This window comes from Lepus europaeus, chromosome 11, assembly GCF_033115175.1.
Source record: "Lepus europaeus isolate LE1 chromosome 11, mLepTim1.pri, whole genome shotgun sequence".
In the NCBI taxonomy this organism is placed as follows: Eukaryota; Metazoa; Chordata; class Mammalia; order Lagomorpha; family Leporidae; genus Lepus; species Lepus europaeus.
In genome coordinates this window covers 114,626,295-114,646,586 of record NC_084837.1, presented here as the reverse complement: position 1 = coordinate 114,646,586, position 20,292 = coordinate 114,626,295, and the positions used below count along the sequence as shown (strand labels likewise).

The 20,292-nt window shown below is 51.3% G+C and overlaps 1 long non-coding RNA gene across 1 annotated transcript in view; it reads right to left on the bottom strand.

Moving 5' to 3' along the window:
- The window catches only part of LOC133769684 (uncharacterized), a 171,817-nt gene that overhangs the window by 104,267 nt on the left and 47,258 nt on the right, over positions 1-20,292 (bottom strand). The gene's annotated exons all lie outside the window — the stretch shown is intronic.

The following is a 20,292-nucleotide window of genomic DNA, read 5'->3' as shown; positions in this document are numbered from 1 at the left end:
CGGGGCGCCGGATTCTGTCCCAGTTGCCCCTCTTCCAGGCCAGCTCTCTGCTATGGCCCGGGAGTGCAGTGGAGGATGGCCCAAGTGCTTGGGCCCTGCACCCCATGGGAGACCAGGAGAAGCACCTGGCTCTTGCCTTTGGATCAGCGCAGTGCGCCGGCTGCAGCGCGCTGGCCGCAGCGGCCATTGGTAGGTGAACCAACGGCAAAGGAAGACCTTTCTCTCTGTCTCTCTCTCTCTCTCTCACTGTCCACTCTGCCTGTTAAAAAAAAAAAAAGTAAACCCTACTTAACAGTATTGCAAAAAGAAAAAAAATCCTTATAGGAATAAATGTAACCAAAGAGATGAAAGATTTGTACATGGAAAAAGATAAAAACAAGGGTGAAAAGTGGAAGATGACACAACTAAATGGAAAGATTGGCTATGTTCATGATTCAGCACAGATTAATATTGTGAAAATGCCCATACTCCTGAAAGCTACCTGCAAGTCAATACAATTTCTATCAAAATGCTGGCGCCACGGGGCAGGTGTTTCCCTAGTGGCTATGGCACCAGTGACAAAGCCCACATCCCATATTAGTGTCTGGGTTTGAGGTCTGGCTCCAGCTGCAGATTTCAGCTTCCCATAGTGCAGACCCTGGGGGGCAGCAGGTGGTTGGGTCCCTGCCACAGGAGATGTGGATTCCAGTCCTGGCTCCAGTCCTGGCTCGGTTTACCACCACACACTTCTCCAACAGGAAGCTGGATCTCTGACTTAGAGAACCCATCTACCCAACAGGAGTGGTCCAGTCCTGGAGCTAGCCCACCCTGATGGGTCCTGAGCACAGAGCTCCAAGGTTAGACCCTTGACAGTGGCCACGGAGCAGGTGGCCAGCAGCAGCTTCCCCAGCAATATCATAGCCAAGATCATAGCAGGGCAGGTAATTCTGTGGTGGTGAGGGGCAAATGTTTACTAATAAGAGAACGCAAAAAGACTTAAAGCTATGTTTTGGGGGAAAAAGAGACAAAAGGAAACCAAAGAAGTCATACACACGCAGCACTCAGAAATACTGCCACAAGCCCATCACTGAGAGATGACTCGTGATTAATATTTTGATGTATTTTTAGTTTCCTGCAGAGATATACAGAGATAAATATATCATCTAATTACAGTAGCTGCGTGAATTTTGTTCTAAGGATGTGCTTTAGCTTTCTTGACTAGATTTCAATGATCGCTTATTTAACCCATCCTTTGTGTCTGATCTTTGCATCAGTCAAACCCTCTTACAGGGGTGGTAGAGGGCACAGCGGTTAAGCCACCATGTGGGATGCCGGCCTCCCACTTACAAGTACCTGGGTTCAAGTCCTGGCTAAGCCACTTCCCATTCAGCTTAATGCACACCCTGGGGGCAGCAGCGATGGCTCAAGCTCGAGGGTCCCTGCCGCCCACGTGGGAGACCTGGATGCAGTTTCCGGCTTGGCCCAGCCCTGGCTGTTGGCAGGCAGTTTGGGACTGAACCCAGTGGAAGGAAGATCAGCCTCCCTGTTTCTTTGTCTCTCTCTGCTTTCAAGTAAAATGGAAAAAAAAAAAATTTAACTGTTGCAAATGACAAAAACGCCACTTACACTAGCTCATGACAAACAGAACAATGACTGGCTGAAGTGTTGCAAGGTTGGGCACAGCTGGGGAAGGAGCTGGTGACATCAGACTTCTCTCCACAGGCTCTGCATGACACCCAGCAGCTGTTCCAGACTCCCTCCTGTGGGCCTAATGGTCTGTGACAGAATGCTGTTAGTCTACCTGCTCTCTCAACAGAACCCAGTTGTGTTTTGGGGATCATCGTGCCCAGGTAAAAATTGCATTTCGGAGACTCTCTTGCAAGGAGGATTCGGTTCCAGCCATGAGGGAGGGGTAAAGAAAACTTTCAAAAGTGGTTGACTCAACACAAGCTTTTCCTCTGTCTTACCTGGCAGGTGGATATTACTGCTGCAGCCACAGCAGCTATTTTGCAACCAAGGGGTACCTTGAAGGGAGACAATGTGCCACAGAAGTCAGGCCAGGAAAACCAAAGGATCACAGGTCATCAGGGACAACGTGAAACTGCTGTACCTTCCTGGACCACCTGTCACAAACTGCTTTTATATGAGCGAGCTATGCTATCTTGCTTATGCCCTGTTACTTGAGTTTTCTATTACAACCAACTGAATCTTTAACTGACTTACAAGCCCAGTAGAAAAGGTAGGTTTGTCCAAGTAACTCGGGCATAAAAACCCCAAGGAAATCCCCAACTGGCATGCTTTAGATCTGTGCTGGTCTCCCGCCTCAGAGGCCACGGAATCTGTGGGTTGGTTTGAATGTCTGTTGCCCCAAGAAACAGAAAAATCCAACTTAAAACCCCAAGCCAACTTGAACCCTGCTCGCCACTGGTGAGGACATAAAATGGTGTCACTGCTATGAAAAACAGTGTGATGGGGCCTCAAAAACTTAACATACAACCACAACAGGATCCAGCACGGATTCTTCTCCCAAAACAACTCAAAGCAGGCCTCAGCAGTTTGCACCCCCATGTTCAGAGCAGCATCACTCCCAAAAGACACAAAACCGAAACAACCCCGGAGCCCACGGATGGTCTTATAAACAGAGCGTGATGCAGTGTTACCCAGCCTTCAGCCAGACAGGACCCTGGCTCTTCTATGATGTGCGTGAACCTTGAGGACGTTAACGCCAAGTCACAGAAAGACAAACACCGCATGACAGCCCTCACACGTGACACCTCCAGCGGCCGGATTCCAAGACACAGAGTACAGAGTGGGTTGCCGGGGGCTGAGTTATTGTTCCGTGGGTGTGGTTTCTATCTGCTGCTGTGACCAGTCACCACAGGCAGGGGCTTGCACAACACACGCTGACCGCCCTAGCGTCCTGGGGCTGGAGGCCTGGCCCTTCTAGCCACTGGGTAAAGCCGTGGTGTGAGCAGGGTGGGCTGCAGCTGCAGGATGTGAGGCGGAGTCCATCTCCTTGAATCTCCCGGCTTCCCGAGGCCGCCTGCCCGCCTCGATGCGTGGCCCCTCTCCCTCCTTCAAAGCCGGCGATGTGGCATTTCCGTGGCCCTGACTCCACTGTCATAGCTCTTACTCTTCTGCCCCGTCTCTCTCATTTACAGTCGCCTGTGATCACACTGGACTCACCTGGATGATCTCTCTGTCTCTATCGCACTGGCTAACTTACTGCCCCTCTGCAGCTGACATAGGCAGGAGATCTTTCTGTGTGTCTGTCTCTTTAAGTGAGACAGTTTTAAATGACGTGTTTTGTGTCCTCAGACTACAAGTTTGTACTTCTTTTATCAGAGGCATTCCTAAATTTCTTTTTGATATTATAAATCATATAACATATCACTTAGTCATAAGTTTCAGGGACATGGGACTCTCTGGGGGGGGGGGGTCACTCTTCTGACAGAAGGGAACTTCCCCAATGCAATGAAAAGTATATACAAAAATAAATAAACTCACAGCCAACGACATAGGAATAGTGAAAGACTGGGCGTGTTCCCTTAAGATTAGGTGTAAGGGTAGGACAACCACTCTTGTGAACACTGTGTTCAAGATGCTCACCAAAGGAATTAGACAAGACAGAGAGATTAAGAGGTATGTAGAGGTGGTGTTGTGGCGCAGTAGACTGATCCTCTGTAGTGCTGGCATCCCATATGGGTGCTGGTTCAGTCTCAGCTGCTCTGGCTGTTACGGCTATTTGGGGAGTGAACCAGCAGATGGAAGACCTCTCTCTCTCTGCCTCTCTGTAACTCTGCCTTTCAAATAAATAAAAATCTAAAAAAATATTCTTTAAAAAAAGAGAGGTAGGTAGCTTGGAAAGGAAGAAGCATGAAGCTCTATGCTCACAGGTGATGTGATTTTATAGGCAGGAAATCAAAAGAATCCACTAAGAAACTATTAGACCAATGAACAGGTTCAGCAGAGTAGCAGGATACAGGGTCAGTCAATTATCCTCCATACAGTAGCACTGGGAAATGCAAAAATAAAATTTTAAAGGTTATTTGATTTATAATAATATCAAAAAGACAGGTATCTTCTGCCTGCTGGTTCATGCCCCCAGATTCTCACAAGAGGCAGGGCCAGGCTGAAGCCAGGAGCACTGACCTCTGTCAGGGTCTCCCACATGAGTGGCAGGGACCCAAGTACATGAACCATCAGCCCTGCTCCCAGGTGCGCATTAGAAGGAAGCTGGGCCGGCACCGCAGCTCACTGGGCTAATCCTCCACCTGCGGCACCGGCACCCCAGGTTCTAGTCCCGATTGGGGCGCCGGGTTCTGTCCCGGTTGCTCCTCTTCAGTACAGCTCTCTGCTGTGGCCCAGGAAGGCAGTGGAGGATGGCCCAAGTCCTTGGGCCCTGCACCCGCATGGGAGACCAGGAGAAGCACCTGGCTCCTGGCTTCGCATAGGTGCAGGGTGCCAGCCGTAGCAACCATTTGGGGGGTGAACCAACGGAAGGAAGACCTTTCTCTCTGTCTGTCTCTATCACTAACTCTGCCTGTCAAAAAAAAAAAAAAAATTTAAAAAAAAAAGAAGGAAGCTGGAAGGGGCCGGTACTGTGGTGCAGCGGGTTAAAGCCCTGGCCTGAAGCGCCGGCATCCCATATGGGCGCCAGTTCTAGTCCTGGCTGCTCCACTTCCAATGCAGCTCTCTGCTATGGCCTGGGATAGCAGTAGAAGATGGCCCAAGTGCTTGGGCCCCTGCACCTGCGTGGGAGACCCAGAAGAAGCTCCTGGCTTCAGATCGGCACAGCTCGGTCGTTGCAGCCATCTAGGGAGTGAACCAGCAGATGGAAGACCTCTCTCTGTGTCTCTACCTCTTTCTGTAACTTGTTCAAATAAATGAAATAAATCTTTAAAAAAAAGAAAAAGAGGCCGGCGCCGTGGCTCAACAGGCTAATCCTCCGCCTTGCAGCGCCGGCACACCAGGTTCTAGTCCCGGTCGGGGCACCGGATTCTATCCCGGTTGCCCCTCTTCCAGGCCAGCTCTCTGCTATGGCCTGGGAAGGCAGTGGAGGATGGCCCAAGTCCTTGGGCCCTGCACCTGCATGGGAGACCAGGAGAAGAACCTAGCTCCAAGCTTTGGATCAGCGCAATGAGCCGGCCACAGCAGCCATTGGAGGGTGAACCAACGGCAAAAAGGAAGACCTTTCTCTCTGTCTCTCTCTCTCTCACTATCCACTCTGCCTGTCAAAAAAAAAAAAAAAAAAAAAGAAAAGAAAAAGGAAGCTGGAATTGGGAGTGGAGCTGGGACTGAAACCCAGGCACTGATACAGAACAGGGGTTTCTTCATCACTATGCCAAATGCCCACCCCACAAAACATTTTTGAAAGAAATTAAGAAAAACTTAAATAACTCTTCCTGTATCATCAGACCTAATGCTGGTCAGATGGCAATACAGCCCCAATTCATCCACAGAGTGCGATCCCTGACAAAATCCCATCCCAGCTGGCATTTTTCTCCCTCCAGAAACTGACAAGTGGATTCTAAAATGTATATGGAAATGCGAGAGACCCAGAGTGCCAAAACAATCTCCCAAAAGAAGAACAAAGTTGGAGGCTATAGATACCTCCCAATTTCCAAACTTTCTCCAAAGATACGGTTGCCATGACAGCAACTGACTGACATGGGGCAAACATTCAGTCAGTGGGACAGAGTGGAGAGTGTAAGAAATTGTTACATTTATGGTCTATTCACCTTACAAAACTGGGCCAAGGCGATCCCAAGGGGAAACAAATAGTTTTTACAGCACAGGTGCTGGGACAACTGGATATCCGCACATAAAATGATGAAGTCAGATTCCTACCTCATGTCATATATACATATCGGGTAAAAATTAACGATAGACCTCAGCGAAAGAGCTAAAACCACACCTCTCAGAAGAAAATGCCAGAGTCCATCTTTCCGATCGTGGCCCTTCTGAGGATGAAAATCACAAATGGCACAACAGCTCAGCAGTTTTCCACGCACGTTAAAACACGTGCTTCCGGGTCCCACTCAGCAAGTCAGCACACAGGCCCCAGCACGGGGGAGATGTGTTCAGATCACATGTCTGGAAAGGGCCGAGTATCGGACCTTCAATAAAAATGACAAACCGCCGGCACCGTGGCTCAACAGGCTAATCCTCCGCCTTGCGGCGCCGGCACACCGGGTTCTAGTCCCGGTCGGGGCACAGATCCTGTCCCGGTTGCCCCTCTTCCAGGCCAGCTCTCTGCTGTGGCTAGGGAGTGCAGTGGAGGATGGCCCAAGTCCTTGGGTCCTGCACCCCATGGGAGACCAGGAGAAGCACCTGGCTCCTGCCATCGGAACAGCGCGGTGCGCCGGCCGCAGCGCGCTACCGCGGCGGCCATTGGAGGGTGAACCAACGGCAAAAGGAAGACCTTTCTCTCTGTCTCTCTCTCTCGCTGTCCACTCTGCCTGTCAAAAAAAAAAAAAAAAAACCTAAAAAAAAAAAAAAAAAAGGGGCCAATGGGGCCAGTGCTGTCGCGCAGTAGGTTAATCCTCCGCCTGCAGCACTGCCATCCCATATGGGTGCTGGTTCAAGTCCCGGCTGCTCCTCTTCCAATCCAGCTCTCTGCTGTGGCCTGGGAAAGCAGAAGATGGCCCAAGTGCTTGGGCCCTTGCACCCACATGGGAGACCGGGAAGAAGCACATGGCTCCTGGCTTCAGATGGGCACAGCTCCTGCCGTTGTGGCCATTAGGGGAGTAAACCAATGGATGGAGGACCTCTGTCTCTTCCTCTCACTGTCTGAAACTCTACCTCTCAAATAAATAAATAAAATACTTTTTTTTAAAAAAAAAGGGCCAGGGCCGATCATTTGAACTCCCCTTTCTCCGAGAAGATACACGTGTGGCCCATAAGCGCACAGTAAAACACGGAACCATCACTGGCCACCAAGGAAATGCAAATCAAAATCACAGTGCTCATTCCACACTCGCCACTAACGTTAAAATAAAAACAAAAACAAAAACAACAAAACAGGCATAAACGAGTGCCGATGAGAACGTGGGGAACGTGGAACCTTCCTGTGTTTCCAGTGGGATTGTGAAACCACGCAGCTCTTCTGGAAACAACAGGCGTGCCAGTCTTTAGAACACTGATTAGAGTTACCACAAGCCCCGGCAATTCCACAGCTAGATTTACACACGAGCGATGAACACGCCCGTGCACCCAAAAACGTGCACCCAAACGTTCATCGCAGAATCAGTCACCACAGTGCAACCACGGAAGAACTCAGCGCTGCCCGAGAGCAGACCAACAGGATGTGGTGCAGACGATGGGCCAGGAATGAAGTCGTGACAACCCTGCCACCCAGGCGGACCTTGAAACCTAAACCCAAGAAGCCAGGGCCAAAGACCAGTGTCATGCGATGCTGCCTATGGTAAAGTATGTGATGGGTGAATGGATAGAACACAGGCGCCAGGTGCCCGCTCCCACCCCAGCCCCGGGGAGCTTGGCATCGCTCTGCCTTTGCCTGAGCCCCTGGCTCTCTCGCAAGATTTCCCTCTCTTTCTTGGGGTCTGGGAGAATCCTGCAGTCTCTTTCAACTGAGCGGTTCCCATATCTGGTTGCCGGCACCGGCACCTGCAGGAGCTTGTGAAAATGGTGGCTTTGGGCCGCACCCGAGTGTGGGATCCTCTGTGTTCCCGGGGCGCCCTGCACACTCTGGAACAAAGCGCTTGGGCCAGCTGGCCAGTGGCTTCATTCGGCTGCCTGGGCACTCATAAACCATGGTTAGGATTCACTCGGCGCTCGTCCTATGATGTCTGCTCTGCTGAGCATTTCATTTGAAGCCGGTGCTGCATCTCCGAGACCCCTCCCTGGCTCTCAGACTGCTCCTCTCTTAGCCTGTTGTGTGCTTCTGCTTTAGCGCTGCAGGGGCCTCCCATGGCTCCCCGAGAATACTAATGAGAGGAACACTTTTTTAAGTTCTCCTTTTGTGTTGCCCCACGTACTCAGGTTGGAAGGGCTCTTCCTGCAGCTCCCGTGGCTGGCAGGTGAGGGCTGTGAATGCTGGGTGGCGGTGAAGTGACCGCATGCGCTCTGTGTGGCTGGACCCACCAGCAAGCCCCCGGCACGCACCTGCCCACCGCTTGCCACAGCACGGGTACCGCCCCTTGACCATTTATTGGAATCACCTGGGGCTTCTCAAACCCCCACCCACAGAGCAGTGGGACCCGCAGGAGCTCCAACAGCTTCCCTGGTGATGCCAATGTGGACTCAGCGCTGCCAACACAGCTGGGATCAAACCAACGCGTGCCAGAGACCCCTGTGCTCAGCGTGCCTGGGGGATCAGAGCAGCGGGCAGATCTGGATTCCTCAAGGGTGGGGTTGGGCCTCCAGGTGGTGTGAAGGCTGCCGATGCAGGATTCAGACTCGGAACATAAGGGCCTAGAGCAGGGGGACCCAAAGCCGCGTGTCTGGAGCCGGGGCAGTAGCTGAGAACGTGTTAGAAATGCAAGTTCTCAGGCCAGCCCCGCACTTCCTGAACCCAAACTCGGGGGCTGGGGGTCCAGCATCTGTGTCTGCTCAGCTGCTGCCCACGATGCGGATGCTTGCTCCAGTGTGAAACCCAAGCAGCTCTCTGAGCACGAGGCTCCGGGCACTGCCATCCCCATTCCCAGGCTGGCTAAGGTACAGACTTGGGGCCCTCACCCTCGCCACCGAGCCCCGGGTTCCGTGTTTCCCAGCAGTCTTCAGGTGATGCTGACACACACCGAGTGGCCTTGAAGAACCACTGTGTCTGGTGCCTGGTCCCGGCTAGGCCCTGCGGGTGTTTCAATGTCCCAACACTAAAAGAGTGTCGGTAATTTCGATGCCCTGGGCTCTTTCTACCTGGGTAATTACCTGTGTAGAAGCTTAGCATGATTAATTCAGGTGGATACCATCTTGGCAGTCCCAGGGAACCCTGTAATTATGTGTGAAGTACACACTTAATTTAGCACAGGGGTAAAGATTTCCCCAAGGAGCCCGGGGAGAGCAGAGCAGGCCGAGGAGGGTGTGGAGGCTGCTCCTTGCCAGGGCCTCACAAACCAGGGGAATGCTGGGAAGGGGTTCTTGGTCCCCGTCAGTCCTGACAGCATCCAGTTAAGTCCCAGGGCCGCTAGTTTGCCTCAGCGTGATAAACAAACAAAAAAACCAGGTTTAAGCCTTGGTGGTAACACCCAGCAGAGATCTGGGTATAATTATTCGGACACTTTGACCACAGAATGTGCAAATGGAACATCAATTTTTCCTCCCAAATATGCTTTTGGTGTCTGAATTTTCAAAATCTCGTTCTCCTGTTTCGGCTCTTGCAGGATTTGGATCTCTGAGTGTGTGTGTTTGTTTGTTTTTGCAAATAATCCATGTTGATGCACTGTGCTACAATGCATTAAACAAATACAGAGACTTGGGCTCAGAAATCCTTTTTTTTTTTCTCTGTGCCAGCCAAACATTTCAAAGGGTTTGCTTTGGCTGCAGTGTTCCTTTGCAGAGTTGATTTGGGGCTTGCTTTTTTTTTTTTTTTTTTTAAACTGTTTGGCCTACGGCGTTACCAAAAAAAAGTCAACTCCAAAGTGCCAAAGGGACCAGAGAGCTCCATAGCTGCCTACCCCGCCCTGGGCAGAACACGTCCGAGGAAAGCGCTCGCAGGCCTCCCCTGCCGAGGGGCCAGGGCCAGCCGCCCACAGGGGCTAGCGTCCCAAGGCCCGGTCCCCGCTGAGCCCGGAGGGGGCGGGGCTTCGGCACCTCCTGCTTTGGAGGCTGTTTATCCCTGGGACGGGATTGTCTGTAATTATGCATAATCGCCCCGTGTTTACTCTGCTCCACCAAGGCCTGCATGGGGCTCCAACACATCTCTCTCTCCGCTCTGCTTGGGCACAACGGATTTTTAGCTATTTTTTCCTTTTCTTTTCTCTGAAGTCATGGAGTCCTGAGGCTTCCTTCTCCCAAATCTGAACTGATTCACGGGCGTTGGCAGCTGAGTGCCACGCAAAGTGCTAAGCACCTTGGGCAGTCAGAGCGAATCCCAAAAGAAGTGCTCCCGAGAACTTGCCCAAACAAGTGTCTCTTTGTGTAACCTGCGTGATAACTTGCAGGAAAGAAGCATTTAGCTGAGAACGTACTGGGGAGAAATGAAGCTATGTGTCTTTTCTTCACTAACAACAGAGCCATCTCAATCCGTCCCCTCTCGCAGACACTTGCTAATCTTAATACCTCACTCTGAATTGAGTCACAGCTGTTTGGGAAGCAGGATGGCTGACAGGGTGCCTGGCGCGCTTCCTGCCACCAAGGGACCCAAACCAGGGAAAATCAACAGAGTCTGAGAGTCTGAGGAGAGCCCCACCCTGGCCCGGGGCCTGGTGGGGGTGGGGAGGAGCCGAGTCCACAGGCCTGTGAAGACAGAACCTGAGCACAGAGCACGCGCCCCCTGCTGCTCGGGGTCCACCTGCATTGAGAGGGACTAGGCTTGGTGGGAAGAGCTCAGGCTGCTGCGACACTCGTGGATGCTGCCGGCCTCGGTGACGGCTGAAGAAGCCACAGGGATGGACCCTCAGGCCACGTACACCTGGAACCACAGTCAGCCCAGCCGGCCCCCAGCCATGGAGGCTTTGACGGCAGAAGTCGGTAGAACTGGGAGCAGCCACTGGCTGGCCAGATGGACAAATGCCAACAGGGGGATCCAACAGGCATGAAAACAAGGTAGGTGGTGCTCCCCAAGATCAGAGAACTCCCTGGCACCAGACCCCAAAGGGAGGGAAATGCCTGGAAAAGAGTTCAGAAAAAATGACTTCAAGGAAAACGCAATGAGACACAGCAGACAATTCGATAAAATTACGAAGACAACTCCTGATACGCGGGAGAGATTCAACCAAGAGACAGAGATCACACGGAAGAACCCAGCAGATTTTGGAGCTCAAGAAAACAAGGTCGGGAACAGCATTCACAGCAGCTCCTGCAAACTGGGACAGCGCGCGAACACGTGTGTGCAAGGGTGTGAGCCCCACGTGCAGGCTCCGTGCACCGCAGCACAGGAATCCCGCTCCCCCCAGGCCCCGTGCTGGGCTCAAGGCCTTCCTGTCCTCCACCCCGACAATCTGACTGTAGAGCAAGGGACCCCGCATTTCCTTTTGCCCTGGACTCCCCAGAGCCTGTTCCTGGGCCATCCTCATCCACTCTGAGTGAAAACAAATGCAAGTTCCGCCGGCATCCGAGGCGCCAGGGAGAAGGGGAAAGGGAGAGGATCTGGGGGCGTTCATGTCTAATGACTCTCGTGGCACTGCTCCAGCCCGTGTTTAGATTGCTTTAACAAGCCCATTAATCTTGTGGAGTTCAGCCCAGCTCCTCTAAGAGAGGTGACCCCAGAGTTATTCCAGCAGTGGCTGCACAGGCCCCGCCCTGACTTAGAGTGCTGAGGGTGCTTCTCAGGGGATGCCTGGCTCCCAGGGGCCAGGGCTGCTCACCCAGAATAATACTTCCTGGGTGGGAGGGATGCTGTGTTCCAAGCCAGGGGAGGTGGGGCCTGTTTCCAACCCCAACCCCAACCCCTGAGAGCTACAGAAGGGGAAAGCGTTGTCCACAACCCCAAACTTTAATTTTCAGATTCTCAAGGGAGAGGGGGAAGTGACTTCTCCGACCCCCTCTCTGCAAAGGGCTCTGGGATGAAAAGAGGCCCAGGGCCGTCTCCACAGCCTGCAGAGACTGAAAGGTGTGTCTGCTTCTGCCACAGCCCCCCCCCCCCCCCCCCCCCAGTTATTGTATAAGCTTTGCTTTGTATTTGGTGAGGCTAACACTGGCAAGGGAACCTGTTTCAAAAAATAAAATCAAAGAGCCAAATCTGAGAAGTCGGAGCTTTACAAAACCTGGTGGAAAAAGGCATCAGAAGGCAATAGCACTTGACCTTGCCCGTGGCGGGGCAGGGCTGGGATTGCCATTGTCCCGCCTTCTTTGTCTTTCCCAAATTTTAACATCGTTTCCATACACAGAAGTCAAGCTCACTTCACTACCACAGAAAATCCAAAGGCTTGCTGCTACAGAGCGGAGACACGGCGTGCACTGGCGCTCGCCTGGGTGCCCTGCTTCGGCTTCTCTCATCCGCTTCTTAAAGAAGGGAGGAGATCTTTGACTTCAGCTCCTCCCTTTGCCAGCTTTAGCTCCGTGTGCCATCAGGCGCATTCTCCTGCCTGTGGGCCATTCCCACCTGCGTCTCCACTCATCCCCTGGGGTGCCTGAGCAGATGGATGGCAGTCAGGGGCAGCCAGCGGCGGCTCAGCCCCAGGGGAAGCCCAGTGGCCCTCGTGGAGACCCAGGGCTCGCTTGGGCCCAGCGCAGGGGTGCGAGAACTCACTTCATAAATTACTTGGCGTGTGTAAGCAACAAGTTTTGCGAGAAAGCCTTTCAACTTTTTTTCCAAGAAGTGCTGGTGGCGCTTTCAAGTACCAATTATAAATTTCCAAACCCCAGACTGGCGGGAGCCGGGCTGAACACGGCTGGTCGTGCGAAGACTTGCCGGCGGCTGCAGCCGTGTGGAAAGTGGGTGGTTTGTTTCCCAGGGTTCCAGCGGAGGCTGCAACTGCCTAAGGCATCTCTTCGAGCCGCTTCTTCCAGGCGGGCTTCTTAGCGACTCCCAGATGGACAGCGATGGCTCCTACAGGCTCCTGGAAGGGGCTGACCAGAGGAGTGGCCAGCAGGAGATAGAACTCAGCTCATCAGCAAAGAAGTGACTGCTTCCTGCGACTTCCAGCTATGAGAATATGAAGGAGCGCTGTGTTCTTCCGAGGGCCTCTCACCTAAGGCTCCACGCTGACACAGGTGCACGTGTTCAGCGCCTCTATAAAGAGGCAGCACAGGGGCACCCCTTCATTGAAATGTGTGCAGCACTGCAAGTTCACAGATACGGCCTTGTTTCAGACAAAAGGTCAACGGGCTGTCCCTGAGACTCAGTGAGGAAGGAAAAAGGTGTGGAAGGCCTCAGAGTGGCAACATGTTAGCTTGTGAACAGCAGCACATACGTGTTTCACATGTGCAGGCAGGTGAACAGTGCCAGCAAGCTGTCTCAGCGATTCAGTGCATTTGGGATTTGGTTGATTCCGGAAGAGGTGGCATAGGAAAGCAGCGCTGGGCCAGCAGGAGTGTGTGTGGGGGAGCTGGACTCAGAGGGAACTCTTGGATTAGCCCTGCACCCATGGCCAGACCACCTGTGGCTGCTGGCGTGGTGAGTCCGGCACCTCAAGAGCAGGCATCAACATCCACAATTCAGAAAAAAGGAGGCAGGATCCGAAAGACCCTCTGCGCACAAGAACAGCCTCTCAAATCGAAGAGAAGGCCGGGCTTCTCCCTAGCACATCTGAGGGTCTCCTGAAGGCGCCAGCATCAGGGCAGTCACGGGGGAGCGGCGATGCCCGGCTCCCTCTGGGAGGCCAGGCAGGAAAGCACAAGCTGGCTCACATATGGCGGCACCATCACACTGGGAGCCAGTTCCCTCCCAGAGAAAGCTCAAGAAACAAACAAAACCCCGAGGTGCGGCACTGACTCTGTGTGAGGCCTGGGCCAGGCAGGGAGAAACCCACAAGCGGTGGGAAAATGAAGCTGGGGCACAGGGCAGCTCCTGCAGGCTCCTAGGCTTCCGCTGTCGGTGGGGACATCAGCAGAAAGAAGGACTGTTTAGAAAAGGGTGACGGCTTCTAGAAGACCTCATTGCTAACTACAAACTTCAAAGTTACAGTTAAAAAAACAACGTGCCGAGGTTTCAGGGAGATCTGACCTGAGTGCTTCTTGCCTGCTGGAGCTGGGCTTAGTTAAAGGACCGGAGTCTCAGTTTCCTTGTTTTCAAATTACTGTGTACAATAAAACCTACCTCCTGCAGTGTTGGGAGATTTTTATACAGATTTCATTTATTTATTTTTTTGAAAGAACAACATAGAGAGGCAGAAGCAAAGAGAGAGGGACAGAGAGAGACAGAGAGAGATCTTCCCTCCAGCTTGTTCACTCCCCAAATGCCTGCAACAGCCAGAGCTGGGAGAGCCTGCATCCTAGTCTCTGTTGGGAGGATTTACTGGTCCAGTTGCGTTTTCTTCTCAGTTTCAACTCCCTCTGCTCCAAGAGTAGCAGAGGCTAACGGTGCACACGGATGCTCTTGCCCTGGCCGTGCCGCCAGTCAGGTGATCGACGGCTTGCTTGCCATCGGACTGGTTAGACAGGCAGAGGGCTCCCAAATGCCCCAGTGCTGACAGTGGAGTCCCACGCTGGCTTTGACCTGACTCTCCCTTCTAGAATCAGCTCAACAACTGCCTTGTCTTGGCACGGGCCACTTAAAACTTTACATGGATTGCATTACTGTCATTCTTTGGCTTAATTACACTTGCTTACGAGACTTCCAAAATCTTTAACAAACGGCAGGCTCAGCTTCCATTGCCAGGACCAAATGCAACTTTCTTGAAATTCTTTTTCTTTTTTAAAGATTTATTTTATTTATTTGAAAGATAGAGTTAGAGAGAGGGGTAGAGACACAGAGAGAGGTCTTCCATCTGCTGGTTCACTCCCCAGATGGCCGCAACGGCCGGAACTGTGCCGATCCGAAGCCAGGAGCCAGGAGCTTCTTCCAGGTCTCCCACGTGGGTGCAGGGGTCCAAGCACTTGGGCCATTTTCTACTGCTTTCCCAGGCCTTAGCAGAGAGCTGGATTGGAAGAGGAGTAGACGGGACTAGAACCGGCACCCATATGGGATGCCGGCGCTTCAGGTCCGGGCTTTTACCCGCTGTGCCACAGCACCAGCCCCATTTTCTTAGTTCTAATTTGCACAACCAGTGACTCTGGGATCAGTACACTGTTTTCAAGATCGACTGGAACTAGGTCAACCTATTCTTCTGGGCTAAAGCCGACTCATGGTGTTGAGAAAAGCAGGTGACTGGCAGAGATATACGAATAATTAAGTAATTTGAGTTCTTTTTTTTTATTAGGTAGTACATTCTCATGGGTTACAAAATCAAAGCAGTGCAAAAAGTCATAAGAAATGCTTTCTCTCCCATCGTCCATTCTTTTTCCCAAAGACACTATTACTTTTACAGTTTTATTTAAGCCAACAGAAATATATATTTCTATTTTTCCCTTTCTTACCCAATAGGTAACAAACCATATCCACAATTCTGCACCATGCTTTTAAATCAATATACAGAAAGGACCCTGTGTGCTTTTCCTCTGGTTTTACAAACCCATAGTATCCCACCATGAGTATTCACCCTAATTCAATATGCTCCTGAATGATGGACACTTGCGTGGTTCCCAATCTTTAAAAAGACAATTTGACGCAGGGGTCTGTCATTTTGCCCTTGGGCAGGAGGATCTGGGGGAAGAATTCCCAGAATTAGGTTTGATGGATTAGAATATCAAAGCCTTTGTATTTTCACAAATGTTATTAAATTGTTCTTCACAGGGTTGTAGTATTGTAGACTCTACTAACACTGTGTGCAGGGAACTCTACATGTCTACACCGTCCACAGAGGACTGTACATGTCTACACTGTGTGCAGGGAACTCTACATGTCTACACTGTGTACAGGGAACTCTACATGTCTACACTGTGTGCAGGGAATTCTACATGTCTACACTGTGTACAGGGAACTCTACATGTGTACACTTTATGCAGGGGACTCCACATGCATACACTGTGTACAAGGGACTCTACATGTCTACACTGTGTCTAGGGCAACTCCACATGTCTACAGAACATGTGTCATATGTTTATATTTTTGCCAGATACGTAAGAATTGATATTTCAGCATCACTTCTGATGTAATTTCATGTTATTTCTGTCATTGTAAGGATGTTTATGTCCTTGCCTAATTTTCTGCTGAGTCAGGGGTATTTAGCTTATGAATTTGTAGATCTTTTTATACAAGCAGACATTATTCTTTTTATATTTTATTTATTTTTTAAAAGATCTATTTATTCTGAAGTGCAGAGTTATGAAGAGAGAGAGAGGGAGAATAGAGAGACAGACAAATAGATCTTTCATCTGCTAGTATACCCCCAGATGGCTGTAAAGGCCAGCACTAGGCCAGGTCAAACCCAAGAGCCTAGAGCTTCACCCAGGTCTCCAGGTGGGTGGCAGGGGCCCAAACACTTGGGCCAACTTCTGCTGCTTTTCCCAGGTCATTAGCAGGGAGCTGGATCGGCAATGGAGAGGCCGGAACTTGAACCATCGCCCTATCACTATGCCACAATGCTGGCCCCTAGTTGTTTTTCCAAAATGAGTTCATTTTTCCTATCTTATCATTGTTCCTTTAGATGATTGAATTCATCATAATTTTCATCTATGACTTCTGGGTTTGAATCATTATTGAGGTTTTTATTACTGATATTACAAAAATAATTTTCCATGTTTGTTTCTAGCATTTGTGTGCATTTATGTTTATGCTGAAACATGTATTTTATCCATATGGGATTTGTCCTAGTGTATAATGTGAGGTAGGGAGCCACTCTCGCCTTTGTCCCTTCTCTACATGCCAGCACTTTTGTCCAGTTCCATTTACTTATAAATCCATCTTTCCTTGCACTGACTCAACATATGCCCTTTATGGTATACACAGCACTCATTGTGCTTGATCTATCTGGATTGCCTATTCTGTTCCATAACACCACGGGGATGCATGGGGTGGGGCTGGGGGCGCTTGTCTGAGCCTGGGATTTGGAATCAAACTAACTAGATCCAAATCAATGTATCATATGCTGTGTGGAATAATTCACTTTTTCTCAATCTGTGATTAAATGTGTCATACCCAGCATCAACAATGAGGACTATAATGTTAGTGTGGAAGAGTGCCCCATCTTTGCCCCTTTGTGAGGACCTCTGTAAGAATGCAGCTGTTGGTGCTGGCGCTGTGGCATAACGGGCGCCAGTTCCAGTCCCGGCTGCTCCACTTCCAATCCAGCTCTCTGCTGTGGCCTGGGAAAGCAGTAGAAGATGGCCCAAGTCTTGGGCCCCTTTACCCACTAGGGAGACCCGGAAGAAACTCCTGGCTTCGGATCGGTGCAGCTCTGGCTGTTGCGGCCAATTGGGGAGTGAACCAGCAGATGGAAGACTTCTCTCTCTGCCTCTCCTTCTCTCCCTGTGTAACTCTGACTTTCAAATAAATAAATAAATCTTAAAAAAAAAAAAGAATGCAGCTGTTTGTCCCTCAGATTCTCTCTCCCTTTGCCCCCAGAGTTACTGAGCAGGTTCACACTGACAGTTACTTGCTGCGTGGGAGACATGGTTGCTTCTGGGCATTCCACACCTCTGTGGAAATGGCACTCGCTCTCAGTCCCTCACCACAGATCCAGGCACGAGTCCTGCGGGAGAGGCTGTGGAGCAAGTTCCAGGCTGCCACGCGGCTCCCCCTTCATGAGTGCCAACAACTGCCTTCCCTTCTCATTCACACCAAACCCTCATCTCAATCAACCGCTCTCCCTCTCTGATGAATACATGCCTAATATCAGAAACCCCTGCATCCAAGACTGTGAAGAAATGAGTCTTAGAGGAGAGGTAATTTGCAGTTCCCAGAAGCACTGAGATAGCGGAAGGCAGGCAGGAATCAGGAGGGCAGTGTGACTCAGTGGCCAGGCGTTCAGCCACCTGCCTACGTGCAAGATCCCTCCCTCATTGCGAGAGCAACAGCTAGGTCCTGTGGGAGGAAATATAAGAAAGTGCTACCCCAGTTTTGAGGTCACAGGATTTCCAGGATTTATGAACAAAAGCTGCAATGACGTAAGTGAGGCCAACGTGAAGTCATCCTGGGGAACCCTCAACACATGACTGGCCACACTGCCTTCAGCAGTGACCCCATGACTGAAGTGCTCCTGTGAGCAAGGCACGTGAGGTTTCAGGGATAAAGGTAAACCCTGACCGTGCACGCAGTTTATGAAAACACGACGAGACCAGCTTTGTATCTCCAAGTGCAGAGTCAAGCTCTCCTGTGAAGCACGCACCCATCTATTTGGGTCAAGTCGGTGAAAATGGAGCTATTTCACAGACCAAGCACATAAAATGCAGGTAAACATTTACTCTGTCTCTTAATCCCTCAGGCTCCATCTAACGGACTGGCCCTGGTTTTAGCCACTCAGTAACTTCTAGGACACAACAGTGTCCCTGAAGAGTCAGAGTTCAGACGGTGTGCGGCGGCCTTGAAAGCAAGCTGCGCGCTCCGTGCGTTCCCTCTTGCCAGGGGCCTCTTCTGGTGCACGCACTTGATTGTGCAATTTGGGCGGAACCAACAGGCATCCTAGCCACGGTGGAGCCCTTGCTGTGTGCTGAGTGTGTGGCTTGAGCTCCCCCCTAATCTTCACCGCAGCTTTCTGGAGTAAGGAATATCGTGTCCATTACCTGAGCGAGGAAGCTGAGGCTGAGGTGGTTTTTCCCCAGGGTCCCAGGGTCATCTTAACCAGTGGCAGGGCGTGAGCTCAGGTCCACCCAAGTCTGAATTCGTCACCTCTGCCTGAGTTAGCCAGTGGCATCTGGCCTTCAATTACAAAGAGTAGCAGAATCCAGAGAATCCAGAGGGGCCTGCAGGCACCCATCGCACAGCAGTAACAGGGCAGGTGCTTGGCTCTGTTCTGCTGCCGCTCCAGAGCTGAGCTCATTGCCAGACATTCCCTATGCCTAAAAATGCCAGGCAGTCCCCACTCCGGAGTCCTGGAGCTGCTCGTGGTTCATAGCTTAGAATGAGAAAGTGCTTCACAAACCTTTCCTACACACTTTTTGACCACTGTGATGGGATGGTAATAAGTGGGTAGACGACAGTGAAACCAGAAAAGGCTGAGAGAGACCACGGGAGAGGAGGTGTGACCAAGTCACAGACCCACAATGTCTGTTCCTCTACCTGAGCTGCCTGCAGGTGCCAGGGTCTTTCCTGGCGGGGTCTTTCTAGGTCAGCTGCCTCCTTACCTTCAAGGATGCTTTCTGGAATGAACAGGGGCTCTGAGGAGGAGCCCAGGGCAGCTTAGGCACAGGCCCGTTCACTCAATCCATTCCACAAGCTTCCATCAGCCATCTGCTATTGGCCAGGGACCATTCCTGATTCTGGGGACAGAGCAAAAACAACCTATCCTTTCTCAAAAAAAAAAAAAAAAAAATTGTGGACATTACATTCTGGGAGGGGAGCAGAGCAGTGGGAATGAACATGCAATCATAGTGTTTGAGAGGGAACATGGTGGGTCAGACAAGCGAAAGGGCTATGGAGCTGGTTACAGAGCACAGGTGAGTGTGGAAGGGGAGAATGAGCACCGCTCATCTTAACCAGGGCACTTAGTGATGCCCACCTGGATGAGGCCCCTTGGGCAGACACCTGCAGGAAGGGTGGGAGTGAGCCGTGTGTCTCTCTGGGCAGAAGTGTTCCAGGAGGAGGGAACAGCGAGGACAGAGGCCCAGGGATAGGGGATGCCTGCTTCCTTCCTGGGCTGTGGGCGGATCCATGTGCCTGCAAGGCAGTAAAACAAGAGGAAGTGGAAGGAGAGTGGCGAGGGACATGAGGGCCAAGTTGGGGGGACCTGCAGCCTGCAGTGAACCTTGGCTTTCTTTCTGAGTGGACAGTGGCTGTCGAAGGGCTTTGAGGGTGGCACAACACAATCTAGAGACCACTCTGGCTGCTCTGAGGAGGAAGAGAGACCAGCTGCGGAGGTGTTGTGATATCCGGAAGAAAGACAATAATGGCTTGACCCACAGTGGGAGCTGGCCTGGTGGCACCACGTGATCAGATGTGGGCTGTGTTTTGAAGATACAGCCTTCAGTGTTCGATGATGGAAAGGACGGGAAGTGTGGCAGAAATGAAGGCATCCACAAGACCTCCAGGGTCACCGGCCTGGGCAATCAGCAGAACAGAACTACCTCTTACTGAGACTGGGGGACACCGTCTGCAGGAAAGACTTGGGGCTGGATGAGGAATTTGGTTTTGAAGATCTAAGTTTGAGATGCCTGTTAGTGTCCAGTGAAGATGCTCTGAGGGTGGCTCGGTGTCCAGTTGAGGAAGTCTGGGTCCCCCAAGAGTTGCCTGCATCTCCTATCCTTGGTTTGGAGAGGTGCTGAGTCTGCGCTGGGACAGATATGAGATACACTGTGCTGGCTAGATAAGCAGTCAGAAGAGGTGGAGAAGGAAGAAGAAGGTGTTGATGAGCAGAACATCTCAAGCCCTGCAGAAATCCTGTCAAAACGCCTGCTATGAGAGCACTGTTTGCAGGGACTTTGCGTCTGCGCTGTGAGTGTATTGAACAGTGCTGATGTAAAGAGGAGAGCCGTGCTCCACAGGAAAAGCACAAA